We start from the raw sequence: 25,603 nt of genomic DNA on the forward strand, positions 1-25,603 counted from the left end.
GGTCACTCAAAACAAGCTAAGCAGAGCCTGACCCCTGCAGACACTACTGCTTCTATTCAATATGGATACCTCTACTTGAATTACATTTAAGGTACAGTAATTTTACAACATATTTTCCAAAAAAAGTGGTACACATGTATCATTCAAAGTACATGACCGTGCCCTACGTATCTGTCCTGCCGTCAGCAAAACAGAAATTTTGACAATCTAAATTCCGCCTTTCCTGAGGAATGATTACACAGGAATTAATAAAGTACTTTTTGGTGGCTACCAACTAGCAGATCCATATTAACATTTCTATTTGCATTAGAAGCTAATTTTCAAAGTATTTTCCGTTAATTTGCCAGGGAGATACCTGTCAAGTTAGCAATTAAACTGTAATTGGTCACCCAGGTGCTTGCAGGGATTAATAGATCTCTCCCTTCAACATATGTTCCCAAGTTTGAAATAATAGCTATACTGTATGGGAGCATGACCCCACTTGAGTCTAAAAAAAAAAATCAAATTCCATCATATTTTAATGCAAATTTTACCTTTGTAAATGATGGCCTGAAAAGAAAGAGTTTCCATGGTAACCTTAGGGAACACATAACCTGTTTATCATAACTTCTCTATGAAGCAAATTGGGGGGGTGGGGAATATGCTTTGATGTGCTGATTTTCTATATTTTCTGATATGGTGTATTTTCCATCAGACATCATTTTAGTGCTGAATGTATAGATAATTTAACTAAGCGCGCCTGTATTTTCTTAAGTAAACTTAGAAAAAAATCTTACAAAATGGCATTGGAAGTAACTGTGGTATGCAGCATTCAGAACCCCTAACTAACCTTTTTACTTCTGTCTCCAATTTGATAATCAGGTCAACATCTCAAAAGATCAAAATAAAAAATTAATACTTATAAAGGTCTCCTCCACTGCTTTCTCTCTTTTTTTCTTCTCTCTCCATGCTTTGTGCTCAATATTAAGGTATCCCTGATACTGTTCAGAGGCGCTTAAAGTTGTTTTCTTGTTGTTCCATTTTGCCACTAAAAATACTGTTTGAAAGCTGCCCTACTGTATCTCGGAACTTCTGTATTGTGGCACTATCACAGAAAAAGAATATATTGATTATACTTCACATTCAGTCCTGACCGTAGTAGTTGAGGTGGTAGCTTCTGGAGCTGCCATTAGCCAGGAGTGAGTTTGATGTCTGCAAGCTGCTGGAAGGTTGTATTTTCCTGCAGATGTATTCTAACTCTTTGGGTAAAGGAAAGTATGACTATAACATTTTTTTAAGGTCATTAGGAGTAAGGAACAGATGTTGAGATTTTTCAGAGTTCTTCTTTGAAGTGCCATTTAGGAGTGCACTAACTGACAAGACTGACCTTCTCGGCAGTGATTTTGGGACTGGAACACAAGGAAGGCATTGCCCACAATACCCCATCTGGTATCCATCTGGTACCAGCAAACAACAGACAGAACCAGATCACAGAGAAACTATACCAACTGCTCAACTGGTATCAGCACACAAGGAAGGTCGCCACCCAACAGCAGTTGCAAGCATGAGAAACAATGTCTGTAGCATTTGCAGACTGGTACCACAGGATCCAAAAGAACCTGATGCCAGAGCATATGGAAAGCAACTGCTCTTGAAACCTGCTCATGCTGATGCAGTTTGCTCAGTATTAATCCAGGGATTTTTTTTTTTTTAGACAGATTGAATTGGCAGTGTGGAGAGCTTTTGTCATAATGCCATTGCAAGAGAGAGAGACTCTTTAGTCATATCTGTGTTTAACAGGATTAAGGTGGATTTAATACCCCGTGATACAGACTAACCATTGAAATTCTAAGAAGGTTGTTCCAGTGTGCTGTTAAATCACAATAGAAGGAATTGGGGTTAAATTTTAACAACTTGATGATAACTGTTTGCTGTTTTCTTTAACATGAGCTGTTTGGGGGGCGGGATAGTGGAGGGGGTTTGTTTTCCACTTTTATCTGCTAGCTTGCTTGCTTTTTTTCTTTGTTCTGTTTTTCCCCCTCTACCTCCTTTTCTTCCCTGAGGTAGTGCACTGGTTGGTATAGTAGCTAAGTGTTTAGAATGTAATAATACAAGTGAGAGATGTACTGCCTCTAGGCTACCCCTTCTACTCTTGAGGACCTCCAGCAAGGCAAGATTTTATAGACAATGAAAGGCTTTCTCTCCCCTGTGAGTCTGCCTAACTGTAGGAAGCTTGTCACTGTCTATTTCCACCACTTGCTCTGCAATTTTGTTCCATGTCCTGCTATTTCCCTCCCTCTCCAACACACACACACACCATCCCCGCATCCAGCATCAACACCAGATGCAGGCAGATATGGCAGTATATCAGAGTCAGATTCTGATCGTTAAATGCTACAAAAGCTGGACTGGAGACTTTAGCCTGCCATCACAATAATGAATATAAATTTTGAGATGCTCTCCTGTTTGCTCCCCAGGTTACATTACAACCCCATTTTCCTTAGTAAAGTTAAATGATAGTGCACGTGCTGCAAAGAGTAGCCCTTGCATATTGGCATGGGGTGCTGAGAACTCTGCTGACTTAGCTGAAGAAAGATGCTGAAAGCCCCTGACTTTGAGAAAAAAATTCAATTCAATTTACTCCATACAGTGTGTCTCATGTAAAGTACCGTATTTCAGAATGCTTTATATTAAGAGATAACATAATGAGAAAATGCCTGATAGAACTGGGTACGCAGATAGCCAGCCAAAATGATGCAAGATGATGAACTGGAGTAAAAGAAAAGAAGACTGTAATTTAAAAGCGGTAATCATGTGGATAAGTAGTCTTGTAAACTAATTACAGTGAGGGGGAAAGCAAAAGAATGCAAGACTGGGGAGGAGCCAAAAGGGGCTTCCTCTCAATCCTAGGCTAGCACAAAGAGCTGGCTTTAAGGTAGATTTTTGAAGAGATGGGGGAGAAATGGCTCACAGCATTTTGTAAAGTACTTAAAAGGGAGATGGCCTATGCTCTTCCCCCCCCAATCCTCTCCGCAAAAAAGTTAATCACAAGTTAAATGGCTCCTCCTCTTCGAGTTTTGGGGTGAGACTATGTGAATTGATCTGGTTCCATGTTAAGGTAATTGAAATGCACCTACTGACTGAGGAAGAAACAACGCGAATATGATATCCGCCTCTCTACAGAGGTTGGGGTTGGGGAGGGACGGGTTAAAGTTCTTTTGTTATTAGTTGAAGGGTCTCTGCTTCTCTGTTTTAACCGTGAGTAGTAAGTATTGTGAGTGAGGATGCCACCAATCTGGTGTTCATTAAAGACAATTAAGAGGTAGAATTATCAAAAACACGTTATAGGATTAATGGAAAGAAAAGCCACCCAAGGAGAAAGTCACGGGCCAGGAAATGATCTAATTTAGCATGGACAAAGGAAACTGATAGCCCTCAAGGATCTGGGACCAGGGGATCGTTGAGCGGAGGTTCAGAAAACAGAATATCCACTCAGAGTGACTATGCTCAAAACCTTTTTTAGTTTTGCCTTAGATAATTTCATCTCCCCCTTTGCTGAATTCTCTATACTTTAGTTATAGGGGATACGGCAAATGATGAGATCAGGTTTTCTAGTTAGCTACGGCAATTGCCATGTTTTTAAACCCAACCACTGTATAGGAACAGCCTGTTTCCCTTTTAAAGTTCCCTCTGCATTTGTAGTTCCTCAGTCTATTGTCTTTATAAAGAATTTTTCTCTGTATCTAAATCACAAGTTCACCTCAATGAGTAAGAGCTAGGGCCTTACTGAGGAGAAAAAATAAATACTAAGTTAATCAGCCCTACTAGTTTCAAGTTTGATGCACAGTTGTCATTGACGTTTCATGATGGCTTTGGGATAAGGAAGAGGGATAGTGACAAACAAAATTATTGTATATCAGCAACACCACTATCTAAGCCCTATTGTTTATATCTCTTTTTGTTTGTTTGTTTTTACAAAAGAAGAGGGCTCATGAGATTAAGAAACACTTAATTGTCTAGCAAGCTGATTGTCATATTAATGTTCTGACTGCTTTGGCTGATCTTTTAAGCAAAACTGTTCAAAACCACTAACCAGGGAAACCAAGATCATCAGTAACTCTGATGTGCCTGTCTCTGTGCATTTTTTTTATGGGAAAGAGGAAGGTTGGTGTGATTATTATCTTTTTTTCTTTATACAAGAATGTTTTCTTCACCCAAGGGAAATGCATTCTAGCAGCATGAACATAACTATTAATCAACGCTTATAGCGATAATCAGTGAATGAAAAACGATGACCAGAAACTGAAAATGTGCTAGCATCGCTGCCTTGAAGTTCTTCCTTTGAGATCATGCCCTTGCATTTTAACATGGATAATTCTTTAAAATGGATAATTCTCACAAAATTAATGTTGATGTATTCTGAAATGCAGTGATTTAGAAAACTAGTGCTTATTTTTCACTCTGTGTGAAAAATGTATGCACACTAAGAGTGAGTGATAGATTAAGATCATGAGAGGTAATGTTTTAAAGACATTCCAGTATATTACTTGCTGTCCTAAAAATGTTTGAGACAGATCATCAACAGGGGTAATCAGCATAGCCCTTGTGGATTAATTTGGACATAGGGACACAGGGTTCTCCACTGTTAGAATGGTGGTTAAGTGTGTGCAAAAACATGTATGGTTCCTGCTTTAATTATATGTTTTCACTGAAAAAAGGAAGTGAGCCTGAGGAGAGCTGCAGGTGTATCTCAGCTCTCAGGATTCTGCCAAGAGGAATTTGATGCTATTAAAATTATGACAAACATTGTCAAAAAATAGTAGGAGGGGCAAAGAAGGTATTACTGTGCTTTTAGTAGGCTCTCGTAGTCTTTGATCCTGCAAAGTGCTAAGTACTCTGGCCCAGATTTGGCATGTAAACACACACCTAATTCTTTAAGCATGTGAGTAGTCCCCTTGAAATCAATGGGACTACAAATGTGCTTAAAGTTAAGCATGTGCTTAAGTATTTTGCTGGATCAGGTCAAGAATGCTCAGCACCTTATAAGCCTGAGCCCACAGAGCATTAATTTAAAAATAAGTGAGGCCTTGACCCTTCACCTGGGGCTCTGTGCAGACACAGAGGTCACCGCGCACACGGCCATTTGTTGGATCAGGTCCCTAAAATATTTGCTCATTATTTTGAGCTCTCAAGGAGAGGCTAAGGATAAGAATTAGTTGCCTCCCCACCCAACATAAGATATTCAGGGCATCATATAATAATTTAAGACACAAATATAAAATTACACTCCCCCCAAATTTAATCTAAAATAGAAACAAATGCAAGAAATTCTTCAGAAGCCATAGTGCGGTTCCATGAGCACATGAAAAACATTGATTCCTTCTTCATTCTCCAAAACGATCCTGTATGTAGGTTTAGCACATACTAGGAAAGTCAAAGTGATCTCAGTCAAATAGAGGCAATTCTGAGGTTTTCCATTGAATGTCATTTGGGTTTGCCATCACAGCCACTTGAAAAAGAAAAAAATATACAATGGAGAAGTATTGAAGGTGCTATCCTATGTCCAAACAATGGCAGAGCGGTATTGATGGGATCATATAACACTCGCCCCTTCTTTGAGGACTGCTTCTGTCATTAAAATCAATGCAACTTAATTAAAGCAAATTATAGATAGATACATCTATAAATAAGATATTAAAGTGTGCTGCTGAATATGATAATTGCTGCATATTTAGCAATCAGCGAGTGTGTTCTGCTTTTGCCAGGAGAGATTTCTTTCAGTGAAATCAATGGAGCTTTATTAAAAACCATCCAAATTAGAGGGAGAAATGATGAGTGTTATAATAACGCAAAATCACTGTTTCAACTTTCATTGCAAAACCAGGAAACCAAAATACATCCCTTTTTCTGTATGTAAGGAAAACATCAGAAATATTCTTTTGAACTAGGGACACAGTTAGAATTTTTAAATTTAAATGTTTGCCTTTTGATTTAAAAATGAAACAGAGCTGGATGAAGGTCTTAAAGACATAGTAATGAGGGTATCCTAGAATTCAGGGGTGGAAAAAACCTGTTAGACCACCGAGGCCAACTCCCTGAGTTCAGCAAATCCATTTCCCTGTATAACACCCTTTCTTTCACTTTGACTAGAAAAGAAAAATGTATCAAGTCAAATGGCTGTTTTTCAAAATGTCCAGTCACTAGAGCTGTGTGAATGGTTAAAATGCTGAAGGTAAAAGTGGTGAGTTTTGAATTTTGACCTGTGCACAAAACATCAAGAGGGAGATGGGGACAAATTCATTTTTACCTCCTTCAGTTTTTCTCAATTTTCACCTAATAGAAAACAAAAACCAAGTGTGTCTCAGCAGAGGGGAGACCTGCAGGTCAAAGAGCAAATTCCTCTTACCCTGGCTCCTTTTTGCATGCTGAATGGCAACCCTATGTGATTAGAAGTGCTCACAGACAAAAGCAGAGCTTTGAGAAGGGAGGTCAGACAAGCATCTGGAGCAAGCCCTTAAACAGATAATCACAAGAAATGTACTAAGCAGCAAAGCATATAGCACACTATGCTTATTTTCAGCCTTCTGTCCAAAGATCTCAGGGTGCTGAGTAGATATTGGGTGGGCTTTTCAAAAAACACCGACTGACTTAGGATCACAAGTCTCATTGAATATCTAAGGACTGGGTCTCACCCATTAAGTCTCACATCACTCTTGTGAGCTAGGTGAGTATAACTATTATTATGTCCTGTGTGTCCTACATGTGCCTGTCCTACCCTATCCCAGGTAGTGGCTTTGTATCATTGCCCTCCCTGGTGTAGTTCAGTGGAAGCTGGAGTTTTCAGACAGCGTGAAAGCTGTGTTACACTAGATTATAACTCCATTCTAACAAACCACAAGCTGAAAGGACATAGCAGGGAACTCCAGGAGCTCACCAGGGAATTTGTGACCTATCAAATGGCAAGGTGGGACCCAACAGAGAAGTAGAATGCCATCCAGAGTGAGATCTCTCCGAAAAAGGGGCATGGGAGTTATGGGAAGAGAATTATTATTATTTATATTGTGTTAGCACCATGGGACCCCAGTCAAAGCCCCCAGGATCTCTTCATGTTAGGCCATGTACAAACACATAGACAGTCCCTGCACCGAGAAATTTAATGGACTCCCTGTGTCAATATATAGATTTTTAGAGGTTTGTTTGTGTACAAAAAATACCCAACCAATGCCAGAGGTGCTCACTGCCCCGCACATTGAACAGCGTAGCCCAAATAGTTCCTGGTTAAGTAGATTTCTTAGCCCTAAATTTTATGTTGGATTCAGAGAACAGACTGTAAGTCTAGTGTGGACAAGGAGGAATAAAATAAAACCCTTCCTGAGCAAAAGAAGTGAGACTACCGTTTGCAAAGTAGTCTCATTCTCATCATGAAAGAAATCACTTGTCTACTTGTGGCCATACTCTTTTTTAGTACCACCACTTATTTGTAGGTAAATCCGAGAAAGTATTTCCAAATACCCAATTAACAGGCAGTTCATGACAACACTCGCTGGGACATGACAGCTCAGGCCTTGTCATTCCAGCACAAGACCCTCTGCTGCTCTAAGATATTTGTTCACCAGGTTTAATCTATGTGGGCATATTCACATAATTTTTGGTTTGGGGGCAGTTTTCTTCGGAAGAATTGGCAGGTTTAGAAAATTATTTGCAACCAGCCTATCATTTTTTCTTCTTAGACTTCTCCAGTAAAGTATCATACAGCTATCATAGTTGACAGAGCCATAGCTTACTGTGACGTTATCTGATTAAAATATGACCATATAGATCATTGTTGCAACCACTGTTATATATTTGCAACAAATATTGTTCAAAGGTTGTAGAGTAAGATGTCTATGAAAAGTTTGATTTGCTAGTTCTGATTATGCTATCTGTATGCATGTATCATTTTTGTATTTAAAGTTATACGTATTGGCTCTATATCTGGATTTCAAATGTTTGCTCCTGGGGTAACGCCCATGAAGTAATGAACCAGATATGCCATGTAAGATATCTGCAAAGATGTCATAATTTGCCAGATCTGATAATCTGTTTATGTTTGTATCATCCTTGTATTATGAGTTGTAGATATGTATGTATGTCTGTATTTCAAACTTGTGCCATGCTTCTGGGTGACACCCCCAGACAGTTTGGCATCAGCACTGCCTAGCCTGTTTGATGGCCCATTAAGGACCATCAGCTACACAACTGACCCATTGAGAGAAGGCAGATACTCCTTATGACTCAGCAAGGCATGCAGGGAAATGCCTCAGAAGAGAACTCTGAGGCTTCCAAGCCATGTGCTGGGCAGTTTGTGTTTGAAACAAAGGAAGCACAGGCCGCCTGGCAAGAGACTATAAAAGGCAGCTGCATCTTCTCCATTTTGTCTTCAGTCCTCTTTCTTACCTCTGGAGGAACTTTGCTACAAACTGAAGCTGTGAACAATGGACTGAATGACCCATCCGTGCTGTGGATGTACTCCAGAGACTTGACCTAAGCCAGCAGTTTATTCCATCACTGAGTGAAGAACTTTGCCATTTCTGTATGTAATTGAGTCCTTTAGCCAATTTTAACTCTCACCTTTCCTTCTTTTCTTTTCTTTTTATAAATAAACCTTTAGATTTTAGTTAATAAGAATTGGCTGTTGCTTGTATTTGGGTAAGGTCTGAACCATTCGTTAACCTGGGAAGTAATGTGTCCAATCCTTTGGGATTGGTAGAACCTTTTATTTTATATGATGAAATAAGATTTACAGAAATTTTCATCATATTCAACATGGGTACCTGGATAGAGGCCTGAGGCTGGATCACTTTAAGGGAACTGTGTTGTTTGGACTTCTGAGTAACCAGCTAGGTAATAAGTTGTTTTATGCTGGCTTGGTGAATCTAAGTATTGGAATATCCTCCAGCTTTTGGGGGTTTGGCTGCCCCATTCTTTGCAGTTCACCCTAATTGAGTGACCACAGCTGGCTCCCCACTAGGACTCCGGTCACAGTGGCATAGTCGGCAGGATACACATTACCACAGGTTAACTGGGTTTTTGGATCAGAACCACATGCTTGTCAAAATTTAATTTTAAGTTTAAGGGTTAAAAATCAGTTACAGTGAGTGACCCATGATCTAGATCCTGACAGAAAAAGCCTGGAAGAATTGTGTTTACAGAGACAGTTGTATTTTAAGCAAAAGGCCCCAGAGCAGGAACTGAAAAATCTGTTAATTGCCAGTGATAAGGAAGCAGACCCATCGAAAATGCTTGCAGTGAGAAACCAGCATCGAGAACTTGAAAAAAGGCAAAAAATAGCTAATATGGAAGAAGAAGCTGCTGAAAGAGAACCCCTGTATTTTGAACATGAACCATAAATGGCATATATTCGATTTCAGGAACTAGAAGCTAAGGCAAAAATGGACAGACATAAGTTCCAACTCAAGAGAATAAAGGAATAACAGGAACTGTATCATATTGAAAAACCAGTTCCTCTCAACAACAATGACTGGGATAGAATCTATCCAGTTTGTAACAATGTTGGTATGTTGTTTGATTCTAAGCAGTTGTCTGTGTGTAATCAAATTTACCCCAACACTGCCACCTTTTATGTAAATGTTTTTACTGTGAGCTCAGGTGAAGGTAACCCCATAACTTGTGCAGAGAATGTAAAAGTCAATGGTAAAAGCTGTTTAGGGCAAATTACAGCTTCTAACATCACTCTTGTTAAAGCAGATCTTGTCAAAGAGGAAGATTATTTACCAAATCAGAGTGTGGCTACTGTAATCCTCTATGAGTTTACTTTAAGTGTACCTTTAGCCATAATCCATTTTGAATGGAATGGTATTAAACATGGTTATAGCTGGTGTAAGGAAGTTATTGCCTAAGGATCTTTTGATTGGGGATGATATTAAAGCTTTGTTCAGTCAGGTTGACATAAACCAGTCACAGAAAAGAAATAATCCTGAACCTGTGTCTATTAGGGGCAAGGATTTGCCTATGGAGGGTTTCTCCAAATGTTTGTCTGAGGAAGATAGCTGTTTGTCTGTGCAAAGAAGCAGTGTGTATGTGAAAAAAATTTCTGTGCGTCTGTCTGGTATCTCAGAAGTGAATCTGGCATTAGATAAGGCTCAGGAAGATGTTTCTCTAGAGCAAATTAAAACTGGTGATCAGGTTAAAGCCCTAACTGAGGAAGGAAAGGGTGCATTCTTGGTGAGTGATACATTGTTGACTAGTAAAGCTTGGGAAAGTAAGCCTGACCCAGGTAAAAGTGATGTGCTTAAAGTAGCTCAGTGTAATAAGGCAGTATTTGTGGAAAACAGCAGTTTCTCTGGTAAGGGAGGGGAAGGCAATGAATGTTTAGATGAGCCTAGGCTGCCTTCTGAACTGATGGCTTTGTCTAATCAGCAGTTTGGGACGGCGAGGTTAATGGAACAGCAGTATCCCTGTACCTTACTTGTCACCAGTGTAGAGAATTGTGACAGTGAAGGAAATGTTCCTGTGTCTGTTAGGGGTAATGACTTGCCTGCACCTGCTGCTCACTGTAATTTATTTTAAGTTATTATTAATACTGGATCAGGGACAAGAGAGAGGGAAGAGCTGGGGGGCTCTGCAGCCCCTGTTCCCAGGGGTGGCTCTGGCTGGGATGTGCCCCCCGGGTCCCATGCTGTCCCTGTTTAACAATGACTGTAAGGTGGGGGAGGCTTGGTTCCTCCCCCTTCCCCCCCCCCGGCTGCTCAATTGTGACCAGGCAATAAAGTTACTTTAGTCTTTAAAAAAGGGGGTGGGAGCTACCCAATCTCCAAGCAATTGTCCATGAACAGCCCTGTTTGCTGGGATAAAGGAAAGGATATCCCAAGCTGTTTGTCTATTAAAGGGGAATGTTTCTCCAGCTCTTTTCTGTTTGCAGAGCAGACAGAAGAAGCCTGTCAGCCTATGATGGTTGAAAATTTATCAGCTGACCCAAAGCTGGACCTGGATACAACTAAAGCCCAGAAAGGAAGTGTTCCTAAATTTGTGTCTGCTAGGGATGGTGACATTGTAACTAGGTTGCATCCAGTTAATGTCGTAAATAGCTCCCAGAGACCAAGCAATTCTGGTGCTTCTATTTTGTCTGTTGCTAGTGTGTTGCTAGGTAAAGCTATGACAACTCCGTTTAACCAGGTTGATATCATAGCCAGGGCCAAGGAGAGCATGAAGGTGATTTAACTGTGTTACCCACTAACAGTGTGGAAACTCGTAACAAGGAGGGAACGATTCCTACGCTTGTGTGTGGCAGAGGGAAAGAAAGTGCTTCTGACTTTTTGTCTAGTGAAAAAGAAAAGGAGGACTTGTGGCACCTTAGAGACTAACAAATTTATTTGAACTTAAGCTTTCATGAGGATCGAATGCATCCGATGAAATGAGCTGTAGCTCACGAAAGCTTATGCTCAAATAAATTTGTTAGTCTCTAAGGTGCCACAAGTACTCCTTTTCTTTTTTGCGAATACAGACTAACACGGCTCCTACGCTGAAATTTGTCTAGTGAGTCTATCAGCTTGCCTCGTGATGGGCCAGAGGTGATTCTGGATTTAAGCAAAACCCAGAAAGTGTCTGTTGTTGCTCAGGAAAATGTTCCTTTAGAGCAAGCCGTAGGTGAAAAGGGTAAGAGCTGAATTTCTGTGAAAAAAATGGGTTGTTGCTTAGAAAGATTCCTGAAAAGAAAAATCTTCAGGGTAGTTTTTGCAAGCAGTTTGCTGCAACTGATGGGTGTGGAAGTGATTTGATTAACTTGGGGATGAATCACTATACTGTGTAGAGAAACTAGAATGCATCCGATGAAGTGAGCTGTAGCCCACGAAAGCTTATGCTCAAATAAATTGGTTAGTTTCTAAGGTGCCACAAGTCCTCCTTGTCCTTTTTTAGAAAGCAACAGTTTGTTTGAGAGGCTTGTTTCAGTTCCTAACTGCCAGACTATTTCTGAGGTGTATAGATCCACTGACTTTGCTTTGGAAAGACCCAGGGCTTGTCTACAGTGGCAATTTACAGCGCTGCAACTTTCTCACTCAGGGGTGTGAAAAAACATACCCCTGAGCGCACAGCAAGTTTCAGCACTGTAAAGCGCCAATGTAGACAGTGCCCCAGCACTGGTAGCTATGCCCCTCGTGGAGGTGGGTTTTTTTTTTTTTTTAGAGCGCTGGGGAGTTCTCTCCCAGTGTTGCGCCACGACCACACAAGCCCCTGCAGCACTTTAGCGTTGCCAATGTAGACTGGCCCCCAGTGTGGATACCTTTGAGAAGATTTCAGATGGAATAAAAATTGTTAGGGAGTTTAAACAGCCCTGTAAGCTTAACCAGCTTGTTGGGAAGACAGTGGTATTGGAACAGGACTGTCTCCATGCTGATTCTTGAGTAAACAGTCTGTATCTCAGGTTCAGAGGGAAGACTGGACAGCTGAATCTGCAGAGCAGGAGGACAGTTGTGCAGTTAATCTCTCGAGAATACAGGGGATGGCAAGTAAACTCTCATCTCTAGACACTTGGGATATGTCTTGTAGTCTCTTAGTGGACTTGACATCTGATTCCATGTGGAAGCAGAGGTTGTTTCATAGAAGGACAAAAGAACCTTGAGCCTAATATGCTAGTGAAAATGGATGGTAACTCTTTAAGACAGAGTCCAGCCTTGGAATTGGTAACAGATAAGGATCTGAAAACTAGTAACCAAGCTAGTGTCTGCGTTGATGCAAATGACCTGACTGACTGAAGGAAGAAAGACCTGCCTGTAGCTGTTAGCAAAAAGGACACACCCAGCGGGCCAATGAATTCTGTTAAGCAAAAGAGCTCAGATTTTGATGCTCCAGAAAAGGAAGGAAGGGAAAAAGTTTATCATGCCAATGAAAGCCTCAGGTTAACCCTAAAATGCCAGAACCACAATGGTATTGAGCCAAAGGCGTGGCATGACAAAAATAAATGTAAATGTATGCCTGCAATGAATTTAATGTTAATATTAATGCTAATGTTAACTTTTGTGACTAATATGTTGCTAATACCAAGAACTGTAAAAATGTACAATGTGCCTAATCTTTTGGAAAAACCCTTGAACATGTTGAGAGTAATACATAAAGGCACACTTTATGTTAAAAGACCTTGTGATACTAATACTTTACAGTTAGGGCGTGTAACTAATCTGGAACTGTACACGGAAGAAAAGACATTGCAAACCTAATGTGCTGTATGAGAAGGGAAACTGAGGCACACTACCATATTGCTTTTGTGGCTAAATACCAAGATTCCTGCACTATGAAGAATGTTAATACCTCCCTTGAGTTGTTGCTAATTGGGTTCCAAACATTTGCCAAAGCTTGTATAAAAAAATTAGCTATTTTCTTTAGCTCTTGGCAAGATCACATGAAACATACAAGAATTATGCTGCAGGAGTAGATCCAATCCACTATTGGTCTAACCAAGTTTTACCTTGGGTTTGTAAAGGGATTCAACAATATAGTTAAACATGATTTTAATACACCATTTTGGTTATATACTGATACTTCTAATATTGGGTTAGAAGCTGTAGTAATACAGAACCAAGAGTGGGAAATTCCTGTGATGTATTCAGCAGTGTCTGGGACCCCACTTCCTGCATCAATTTTGCATTGGGGGTGTGACGGTATTTGATTAAAATATGACCATATAGATCATTGTTGCAACCACTATTATATATTTGCAACAAATATTGTTCAAAGGTTGTAGAGTAAGATGTCTATGAAAAGTTTATGATTTGCTAGTTCTGATTATGCTATCTGTATGCATGTATCATTTTTGTATTTAAAGTTATACGTATTGGCTCTATATCTGGATTTCAAATGTTTGCTCCTGGGGTAACGCCCATGAAGTAATGAACCAGATATGCCATGTAAGATATCTGCAAAGATGTCATAATTTGCCAGATATGATAATCTGTTTATGTTTGTATCACCCTTGTATTATGAGTTATAGATATGTATGTATGTCTGTATTTCAAACTTGTGCCATGCTTCTGGGTGACACCCCCAGACAGTTTGGCATCAGCACAGCCTAACCTGCTTGATGGCCCATTAAGGACCATCAGCTACACAACTGACCCATTGAGAGAAGGCAGATACACCTTATGACTCAGCAAGGCATGCAGGGAAATGCCTCAGAAGAGAACTCTGAGGCTTCCAAGCCATGTGCTGGGCAGTTTGTGTTTGAAACAAAGGAAGCACAGGTCGCCTGGCAAGAGACTATAAAAGGCAGCTGCATCTTCTCCATTTTGTCTTCAGTCCTCTTTCTTACCTCTGGAGGAACTTTGCTACAAACTGAAGCTGTGAACAATGGACTGAATGACCCATCCGTGCTGTGGATGTACTCCAGAGACTTGACCTAAGCCAGCAGTTTATTCCATCACTGAGCGAAGAACTTTGCCATTTCTGTATGTAATTGAGTCCTTTAGCCAATTTTAACTCTCACCTTTCCTTCTTTTCTTTTTATAAATAAACCTTTAGATTTTAGTTAATAAGAATTGGCTGTTGCGTGTATTTGGGTAAGGTCTGAACCATTCGTTAACCTGGGAAGTAATGTGTCCAATCCTTTGGGATTGGTAGAACCCTTTCTTTTATATGATGAAATAAGATTTACAGAAATTTTCATCATATTCGGCATGGGTACCTGGATGGAGGCCTGAGGCTGGATCACTTTAAGGGAACTGTGTTGTTTGGACTTCTAAGTAACCAGCAAGGTAATAAAGAAGCTGTTTTATGCTGGCTTGGTGAATCTAAGTATTGGAATATCCTCCAGCTTTTGGGGGTTTGGCTGCCCCATTCTTTACAGTTTACCCTAATTGAGTGACCACAGCTGGCTCCCCACTAGGACCTCCGTGACACTTATATTTACACATCTTTTTCTTTTTCATTACACTCACTTCCTCATTGTGGATTGAATTATAGCACATGTAATATGGATCTCTTCAGTTTTCCTCCTCAGATCAAATTCAGATTCCACCTGCCCATGGAAATTAGGAAAATTCTGTGCTCTACTAAAGCAGTATCTTATGTCTATCTGTATTCATCTCATGCTAAAGTTAGTGAATTCAAAATCGTGAAAAGTCTGAGTATCTCCATCTTGTATTTTAATCTCTTCCTCTAGTATGTTGGCTTTTTTTTTTTTAATTAAAAGCTTCAGAGGAATCATAATGCTTTTTCTGCAAGTGAGTTGTTTTTACAGCAAAACCCTTGTTTGCTGCTGGAAATTATTAGTAGAGGAAAATAATGCTTGAACAGCAAGATTAATACTAATTATGCAGCAAAGAAGTCTACCTGGCACATGGCAGAGGAATGCAGAAATGCTATACGGGATCGGAGGAGTGGTCTATATAATCTGTTTTCTTGTCTCCAACAGTGGCAATTATCATATGCTTAAGAAAAACAAGTATAAGAAATTCTGAAGTGGGAAATTATGGTATAATCTACTAATATGGGAAGTTTCTTCCTGTTCCCTTCAGAGATTGATTGGTGCCCGAAAGCATGAAGGTTTATATCCTTTCCCGACTTTTAGAGATTTTATTATCTTTACTATTGTAACTCTAGATGTTTTCATTATCCATACAAATTCCAATCCTTTTTTTTAAAAAATCTACTAAATTATGCCTTAATTAAACCTTTGTGGCAATGAGTACCTCCGGTTAATTGCTCATTGTTTTAAAAAAGTATTTCCTTTTATCTGTTTTAAATGTGCTGCTCTGTCAGTGTGATTGAGTGCCCCTTCTTGGATTTTGAGAGAATAAATAAATGCTTAATCTATCTACTGTATACAATTAGGGCTGTCAATTAATCGCAGTTAACTCATGCAATTAACTCAAATATTAATCGTGATTAAAAAAATTAATAGCGATTAATCACAGTTTTAATCACACTGTTAAACAATAGAATACCAATTGAAATGTATTAAATATTTTGGATGTTTTTCTACATTTTAATATATATTGTATTCTGTGTTGTAATTGAAATCAAAGTGTATATTATTTTTCATTATAAATATTTGCACTGTAAAAATTATAAAATAAGTAGTTTTTTTCAATTCACTTCATACAAGTACAGTAGTGCAACCTCTTTGTCGTGAAAGTATAACTTACAAATGTAGAAATTTTTTTGTTACATAACTGCAATCAAAAACAAAACAATGTAAAACTGCAAGTCCACTCAGTCCTACTTCTTGTTCAGCCAATCACTAAGACAAACAAGTTTGTTTACATTTACAGGAGATAACACTGCCCTCTTCTTATTTAGAATGTCACCAGAAAGTGAGAACAGGCATTTGCATGGCACTTTTGTAGCAGGCATTGCAAGGTATTTACGTGCCAGATATGCTAAACATTCATATGCCCCTTCATGCTTCAGCCACCATTCCAGAGGATATGCTTCCATGCTAATGATGCTCATGTTAAAAAAAAAAAATATGCATTCATTAAATTTGTGACTGAACTCCTTTGGGGGAGAATTGTATGTCCCCTTCTCTGTTTTATCTGCATTCTGCCATATATTTCATGTTATAGCAGTCTCGGATGATGACTCAGCACATGTTCATTTTAACAACAATTTCACCGCAGATTTGACAAACACAAAGAAGGTACCAATGTGAGATTTTTAAAGATAGCTACAGCATTCGACCCAAGATTTAAGAATCTGAAGTGCCTTCCAAAATCTGAGAGGGATGAGGTGTGGAGCATGCTTTCAGAAGTCTTAAAAGAGTGACGCTCGGATGCAGAAACTACAGAACCTGAACCACCAAAAAAGAAAATCAACTTCCTGCTGGTGGCATCTGACTCAGATATTGAAAATGAATGTGCGTTGGTCCACACTGCTTTGGATTGTTATCGAGCAGAACCCGTCATCAGCAGGGACACACGTCCCCTGGAATAGTGGTTAAAGCATGAAGGGACATATGAATCTTTAGCGGATCTGGCATGTGAATATCTTGCAACACCGGCTACAACAATGCCATGCAAACGCCTGTTCTCACTTTCAGGTGACATTGTAAACAAAAAGTGTGGGCAGCATTATCACCTTCAAATGTAAACAAACTTGTTTGTCTGAGTGATTGGCTGAATAAGAAGTAGGACTGAGTGGACATGCAGGCTCTAAAATTTTACATTGTTTTATTTTTAATGCAGTTTTTTTGTACATAATTCTACATTTGTAAGTTCAGCTTTCATGATAAAGAGATTGCACTACAGTACTTGTATTAGGAGAATTGAAAAATACAATTTCTTTTGTTTTTTTTACAATTCAAATACTTGTAATCAAACATAAGTATAAAGTGACCATTGTACACTTTGTATTCTTTGTAGTAATTGAAATCAATATATTTGAAAATGTAGAAAACATCCAAAAATATTTAAATAAATGGTATTCTATTATTAACAGTGTGATTAATTGTGATTAATTTTTAATCATTTGACAGCCCTATATACATACAATTCATTGTTTAGCCTGTCCTCTCAAATGTTCATCTTCTCTCAAAATTTAAACAGTCCTTATCTTTTCAATTCTTCTTCATAGGCTGTATTTTAAAGAAGCCTTATTGAGGGTGCAGGAACAAACCATCCAGATGTGCAGAAAGAATAGCAAATATGGCAAGCAACCAGCTTGGCTTAACAGTGAAATCTTCAGTAAGCTTAAACACAAAAAGGAAGCTTACAAGAAGTAGAAACTTGATCATATGACTAGGGAGCAGTATAAAAATATTGCTGGAGCATGCAGGGGTATAATCAGGAAGGCCAAAACACAACTGGAGTTGCAGCTAGCAAGGGATGTGAAGGGTAACGAGGGATTTCTACAGCTTTGTTAGCAACAAGAAAAAGGTCACGGAAAGTATGGGACCCTTAATGAATCGGGAAGGCAACCTAGTGACAGATGATGTCTAAAAAGCTGAAGTACTCAATGCTTTTTTTTGCCTTGGTGTTCACAGACAAGGTCAGCTCCCATGCTGCTGTCCTGGACAACACAGTATGGGGAGGAGGTGTGCAGCCCTCAGTGGTGAAAGAACAGGTTAAGGACTATTTAGAAAAGCTGGACATGCACAAATCCATGGGTCCAAATCTAATGCATCCGAGGGTGCTGAGGGAATTGGCTGATGTGATTGCAGAGCCATTGGCCATTATCTTTGAAAACTCGTGGTGATCGGGGGAGGTCCCGGATGATTGGAAAAAGGCAAATATAGTGCCCATCTTTAAAAAAGAGAAGAAGGAGAGCCCAGAGAACTACAGCCTCACCTCAGTCCCTGGGAAAAACATGGAGCAGGTCCTCAAGGAAACCATTTTGAAGCACTTGGAGGAGAGGAAGGTGATCAGGAACAGTCAACATGAATTCACCAAGCGAAAGTCATGCCTGACTAACCTGATTGCCTTCTATGATAAGAGAACTGGTTCTGTGGATATGGCGAAAGCAATGGACGATCTTGACTTTAGCAAAGCTTTTGATACGGTCTCCCACAGCAGTCTTGCCAGCAAGTTAAAGAATGCATTTAAAGAAGCCTTGATTATACCCCTGCATTCATTAATGATCTGGATGATGGGATGGATTGCACCCTCAGCAAGTTTGCAGATGACACTAAGCTGCAAGGAGAGGTAGATACACTGGAGGGTAGGGATAGGGTCCCAAGTGACCTAGACAAACTGGAGGATTGGGCCAAAAGTAATCTGATGAGGTTCAACAAGGATAAGGGATTACAGTGGATGAGAAGCTGGATATGAGTCAACAGTGTGCCCTTGTCGCCAAGAAGGCTAACAGCATATTGGGCTGCATTAGTAGGAGCAATGCCAGCAGATCGAGGAAAGTGATTATTCCTCTCTATTCAGCACTGATGAGGCCACATCTGGAGTATTGCGTCCAGTTTTGGGGCCCCCACTACAGAAAGGATGTGGACAAATTGGAGAGAGTCCAGCGGAGGGCAGAGAAAAATGATTAGGGGTCTGGGGCACATGACTTATGAGGAGAGGCTGAGGGAACTGGGCTTGTTTAGTCTGCAGAAGAGAAGAGTGAGGGGGGATTTGATAGCGGCCTTCAACTACCTGAAGGGGGGTTCCAAAGAGGGTGGAGCTCGGCTGTTCTCAGTGGTGGCAGATGCCAGAACAAGAAGCAATGGTCTCAAGTTGCAGTGAGGGAGGTCTAGGTTGGATATTAGGAAACACTATTTCACTAGGAGGGTGGTGAAGCACTGGAATAGGTTACCTAGGGATGTGGTGGAATCTCCATCCTTAGAGATTGATCAAGATCCTAGCTTGACAAAGCCTTGGCTGGGATGACTTAGTTGGCGTTGGTCCTGCTTTGAGCAGGGGGTTGGACTAGATGACCTCCTGAGGTCTCTTCCAACCCTAATCTTCTATGATTCTATGCTTCCAGTAATTTTTCACCATTTCTACTATATTCTATAGGATAATTGAAAGTGAGCACAGTATTCCAGCTAAAGCCATAGCAGTGATTTATTTAATTGTACTATAAAAGTTGCTGCATAATTCTCTATCCCATTCCTTTTACATTCTAATATTTTGCTTGCTTTTTTTGACCATTTCTATAAATTGAGCAGAGGTCTATAGTGAACTCTCCACAGTGATGGCTAGGTGTTTTTTCTGAGTTAATACAGTTAATTATTTATAGTTAATACTAAGGCAAGCAAATACTGTGTTTAAAACTTATTGTGTACCAATGCTTGGACTTGAAGATCAACTTTGTTCTTACTAGCTGGTGCTTGATCTTATAAATTAGTCCTTCTAAAGCAAATTATTAGCCTAACTAATCCCAAAGAGCATAGAGACTGATACAGAACCATGGTTACTGTTCCCAGAACATAGCTAACAATTTAAAGAGGCAGACATTTCCAGTGCAATAACATTTTCCTTTGTCTTTTCATCAGGTCAATATCTTCTTTCAGAAACCATTTTACTTTTGATTCAGTAATATATCGTCTTTACTGATGTGTAGACAAATGGAAAAAAGGAAATGAGAAGGGATGGCTGAGTCTTTAATTAAAGACAGAGTTTGCTCTTTGAGCTTATTGGACAGTTCTACATGGGGTGCAGAGAACATCATAGAGCCCCATGTTTTTCACAAATGTGAAAGAACATGAAATAAAACAAAAAGCTAACCTCACAGCAGCAGCTCCTGTGTGGTGGGGCTGGGCTCTGCTCCAGGTGTTGTGACCTGGTGCACAGGGTCACCCTGCAGCTCTGGGTTGATCCAGCCACCCACCAGGATGGAAGAGTTGCCAGGCCAAACCTGAGTGCGATACAGTGATCCCATGCACTAGGTCATACCGCCCAGAGCGGGGAGGCAGGCCCAGCACCACTGCACAGTGAGTGTCAGGCAGGCTCACTCTGCAACTGCAGGGCATCCTAACCACCCCACTTGGGCCTCCCATGATAAAACGAAGTCAAACAAAATTCCCCCAAAATGAAATGAAAAACTATAAAAATGAAAAAGGGTTTCACAGGGGTCTACTCATCAGCTACGTGGAGCCAAATTTGTGAAATTGTTTCCACAATTAGTTTCTATGGTAACTGTATCTCAAAGCACAAACACAAACAGAACTGGCAGGAGGCACCTGATTTTATTTTCTCTGTTCAGAAACAATCAGAAGATTGATGTTTCAGGTTGTTACAATGCACACATCTAATGTACGTACTTTTTACTTAGAAAGTGACTACTTAAGTTTTTCTTGGTAAACACCCAGTAAATTTCATCATTTCTTGTTGCTGTACATTGACTGCTGTTACACTGTAAGGCCATGTCTACACTACGAAATTAGATAGAATTTATAGAAGTTGATTTTGTAGAAAGCATTTTTATACAGTCGATTGTGTGTATCCCCACACAAATGCTCACAGTGCAACCATCGACTTCTGGAGCGTTGCACTGTGGGTAGCCATCCCACAGTTCCCGCAGTCTCCGCCACCCATTTGAATTCTGGGTAGAAATCCCAATGCCTGATGGGGCAAAAACGTTGTCGTGGATGGTTCTGGGTACATATCGTCAGGCCTCTCCTTCCATCCCACCCTCCCTCCCTCCATGAAAGCAATGGCAGACAATCATTTCACACCTTTTTTCCTGGTTTACCCATGCAGATGCCATACCATGGCAAGCATGTAGCCCGCTCAGCTCACCGTCACTGTATGTCTTGTGGGTGCAGGCAGACATGGTACTGCATTGCTACACAGGAGCAGCTCATTGCCTTTTGGCAGCAGACAGTGCAGTATGACTAGTAGCCATCGTCGCCGTACTCCAAGGTGCTCTTTTAGCCGACCTCGGTGACGTCGGTCAGGGGCGCCTGGGCAAACATGGGAATGACTCAGCAAGGTCATTTCCCTTTTAAGTTTTGTTTCATGGTGATTCAGTCCTGCTGGCAGTCCTACTGCACCGTCTTCTGCCGAGCACCCAGGAGATGATGATGGCCAGCAGTTGTACTGCATCGTCTGCTACCAGCAAGATGTATAAAGATAGATGAAGTGGATCAAAACAAGAAATAGACCACATTTGTTTTGTATTCATTTTCTCCTCCCTTCTTCCCTCCCTCCGTGAAATCAACGGCCTATTAAACCCAGGATTCTGAGTTCTATCCTTGAGGGAGCCATTCTCTTTCTCCTTGATGTAAAGCCACCCCCTTTGTTGATTTTAATTCTCTGTAAGCCAACCCTGTAAGCCATGTTGTCAGTTGCCCCTCCCTCCGTGAGAGCAATGGCAGACAATCATTTCGCACCCTTTTCCCTGGATTGCCCGAGCAGACGCCATAGCACAGCAAGCATGGAGCCCGTTCAGCTCACCACAGCAGTTATGACCATTGTAAACCCCTCGCGCATTATCGTTCAGTTTATGCAGAACCAGCACCTTAAAAACCAGGCGAGGAGGCGACGGAAGTGCGGTGATGAGGACATGAACACAGATTTCTCTAAAACCGCAAGGGGTACTTTTCAATGGTGCTGCAAGCACTGGTGGATCACAAGGGATGTTTCACCAACATCAACGTGGGATGGCTGGGAAAGGTTCATGATGCTCATGTCTTCAGGAATGCTGGTCTGTTTAAACGGCTGCAGGAAGGGATTTACTTCCCAGATCAGAAAATAACTATTAGGGATGTTGAAATGCCTATAGTTCTCCTTGGGGACCCTGCCTACCCCTTAATGTCCTGGCTCATGAAGCCCTACACAGGCACCCTGGACAGTAGTAAGGAGCTGTTCAACTATAGGCTGAACAAGTGCAGAATGGTGGTAGCGTGTGCATTTGGACCTTTAAAGGGTACAGTTTACTGACTCGCTCAGACCTCAGCGAAACGAATATTCCCATTGTTATTGCTGCTTGCTGTGTGCTCCACAATCTCTGTGAGACTAAGGGGGAGATGTTTATGGCGGGGTGGGAGGTTGAGGCAAATCGTCTGGCCGCTGAATACGTGCAGCCAGGCATCAGGGCTGTTAGAAGAGCACAGCAGGAAGCGCTGCGCATCAGAGAAGCTTTGAAAACCGGTTTCATGACTGGCCAGGGTACTGTGTGACACTTCTGTTTGTTTCTCCTTCATGAAAACCCGCTCCCTTGATTGCCTCTAAATTCCCTGTAAGCCTCCTTTTGATCACAGCTTGCTTGCAAAGGAAATAAAGTCACTATCATTTTAAAAACATGTATTCTTTATTAATTGATTATAAAAATAGGGAGATAACTCACAAGGTAGCCCGGGTGGGGTGTGGGAGGAGGGTAGGAGGGAAGGAAAAGGCCACTTTAAAACTTGTTGAATGACAGCCTTCTGTTGCTTGGGCTGTCCATTGGGGTGGAGTGGTTGGGTGCCCGGAGTTTCCCGCCCCGCGTTTTTGAGCTTCTGGGTGAGGAGGCTATAGAACTTGGCAAGGAGGGAGGGCGGTTAAACAGGGGCTGCAGCGGCAGTCTGTGATCCTGCTGCCATTCATGAACCTCCACCAGATGCCAGAGCATGTCCGTTTGATCCCACAGTAGACCCAGCATTGCCTCATGCCTCCTCTGATCTTCCTGCCACCACCTCTCCTCACGTTTATTGGCCACTTTCCTGTCCTCTGCTATTTTGTCCCTCCACACATTCTGCTGATCTCTGTCAGTGCCGGACGACTGCATGAGCTCAGAGAACATTTCATTGCGCATGCATTTTTTTCGCCGCCTTATCTGAGATAGCCTTTGGGACGGAGGAGGGAGGCTTGAAACGTTTGCAGCTGCTGGAGGAAAAAAGGGAGTGAAGTATTTTAAGAGAGACATTTTACAGAACAATGGCTATACTCTTTCACAGTGAACACCACTATTCACATTACGTAGCACATGTGATTTTGGTACAAGGTCGCATTTTGCATCTTATATTGAGTGCCTGCGGCTTTGGTGTGAGAGATCGCACACGTAATGCCGGGCAACAGAATTCGGCTTGCAGGCGGCCATGGTAAACCATAGTCTTTTGGCTTCTGCAACCTTCATAACAGCAGCGCCCTCCTCTCCCATACCAAGCAAAGCACGTTGACTTGGCCATTTAGTGCTGCGGTTTTCCTGTTAACGTGCCGCAGCAGAAACCAAAGTAACCCCCCCCCCATCCAATTCTTTGGGCTGATCACTTTACCCCTCCCCGCACCGCATGGCTGGTATCAGGGAAAATCCCTGCTAGCCAAACGTAAATAGCTCAGCGCCATTGTCCCCCCCCACACACACACACACCGCGTGGCTAACTGCGGGGGGGGATTTCTTTCAGCCACAGGCAAACAGCCCAGTAGGAACGGGCACCTCTGAATGTCCCCTTAATTGAATTCCCCTATTTCAACCAGGTTACCATGGATGATATCACTCTCCTGACGATAACACAGAGAGATAAAGAATGGATGTTGCTTGAATGCCAGCAAATACTGGGACCATACGCTGCCAGGCTTCATCATGCAATGATACCAGATTACTTGATGCTAGCATGGCGTAGTAAAGTGTCCTACCATGGAGGACGGAATAAGGCTGCTCTCCCCAGAAACCTTCTGCAAAGGCTTTTAAAGTACCTCCAGGAGAGCTTCATGGAGCTGTCCCTGGAGGATTTCTGCTCCATCCCCAGACGCGTTAACAGACTTTTCCAGTAGCTGTACTGGCCACGAATGCATCCCAAGTCCTCAGGGCTACTTAATCATTAAAAAATGCTTGCTTTTATAACATGTATTGTATTTGAAAAGGTACACTCACCAGAGCTCCCTTCTCTGGTTTCGCTGGATTGGGAGGGTATTTCAGTCAGGGTGATAAAACGATCCTGGCTGTTGGAGAGAATGGTGTGCTGCGTGCTCTCCTCAAGCTCCTCCTCCTCCTTCTTATCTTCCCCGTCTGCAAATTCCTCAGGCATGGCGGAGAGTACCCCATCATCGAGTCCACGGACGGGGTGGGGTAGTAGTGGCAGCCCCCCCTAGAATTGCATGCAGCTCAGCGTAGAAGCAGCATGTCTGGGGCTCTGTCCCAGAATGTCGGTTTGATTCTTTGGTTTTCTGGTACGCTTGTCTGAGCTCCTTAAGTTTCATGCAGCACTTTATTGCGTCCCTGATGTAGCCTCTGTCCCTCATGGCCTCGGAGATTTTTTGAAATGTTTTGGCATTTCGTCTTTTGGAACGTAGTTCTGATAGCATGGATTCCTCTCCCCATACAGAGATCAGATCCCGTACCTCCCATTCGGTCTATGCTGACTGAGCTCTTTTTCGATTCTGGGCCTGCATGGTCACCTTCGCTGATGAGCTCACCTGGCGAAACAGGCAATGAGATTCAAAAGTTCCCGGGACTTTTCCTGTACACCTGGCCAGTGCATCTGAGTTCAGAGTGCTGTCCAGAGCGGTCACAGTGGTGCACTGTGGGATAGCTCCCAGAGGCCAATACCTTCGAATTGCATCCACATTAACCCTAATTCGAAACGGCGATGTCGATTTCAGCGCTAATCCCCTCTTTGGGGAGGAGTACAGAAATCAGTTTTAAGAGCCTTTTATGTTGAAAAAAATGGCTTCGTTGTGTGAACGGGTGCAGGGTTAATTCGATTTAACACTGCTAAATCCGACATAAACTCATAGTGTAGATCAGGCCTTAGTAGGCTTAAAAGTAATCACCAGGAAACTTGCATTCTGGTTTAGAATTTGGAATTAACTACCCGTGTGTATCATTTATCCTGTATCCTCTATCATGCATCAAGCAGGTAGACCATATTTTACATGATTTTTGTGCTCAGTAAACAAAAGCTTAAATCTGTTTTCTTTCCTTTGCTTCTCCACAAAAAAATAGCAAAAAGTTCTGGGATTGTCTATCACCTGAGTACCCATCTATTTAAGGAAAATTTACCAAATTAGAAGTGTGAGAACAGCTGAAGTGACTGTGAATTTTTGTACTTACTTTCTGTATAAAGCGTGTGTCACTTTTACTGGTGGAAAAATGAACAAAATAATCTGTTTGGCCTTCTACTCTCCTTATGAAATCTAGGACAGTGATTTTTTTTTCCCTAAGTGAGGCACTATTAAAGTAGGTTTATTTCAAATCAGAGATGATTATTTTCTGGTACTCATCAACCCCTTAAGGTCCCCTTACCATTTTGATTCAAATCAAGAGGCATTAGCCATGGGCC

The 25,603-nt window shown here is 41.4% G+C and overlaps 1 protein-coding gene across 3 annotated transcripts in view; it reads left to right on the top strand.

Annotated features, from left to right (window-relative positions):
• The window catches only part of PARD3B (par-3 family cell polarity regulator beta), a 644,857-nt gene that overhangs the window by 580,597 nt on the left and 38,657 nt on the right, over positions 1 to 25,603 (top strand). The gene's annotated exons all lie outside the window — the stretch shown is intronic.

Source organism: Dermochelys coriacea, chromosome 11, assembly GCF_009764565.3.
Source record: "Dermochelys coriacea isolate rDerCor1 chromosome 11, rDerCor1.pri.v4, whole genome shotgun sequence".
Taxonomy (NCBI): Eukaryota; Metazoa; Chordata; order Testudines; family Dermochelyidae; genus Dermochelys; species Dermochelys coriacea.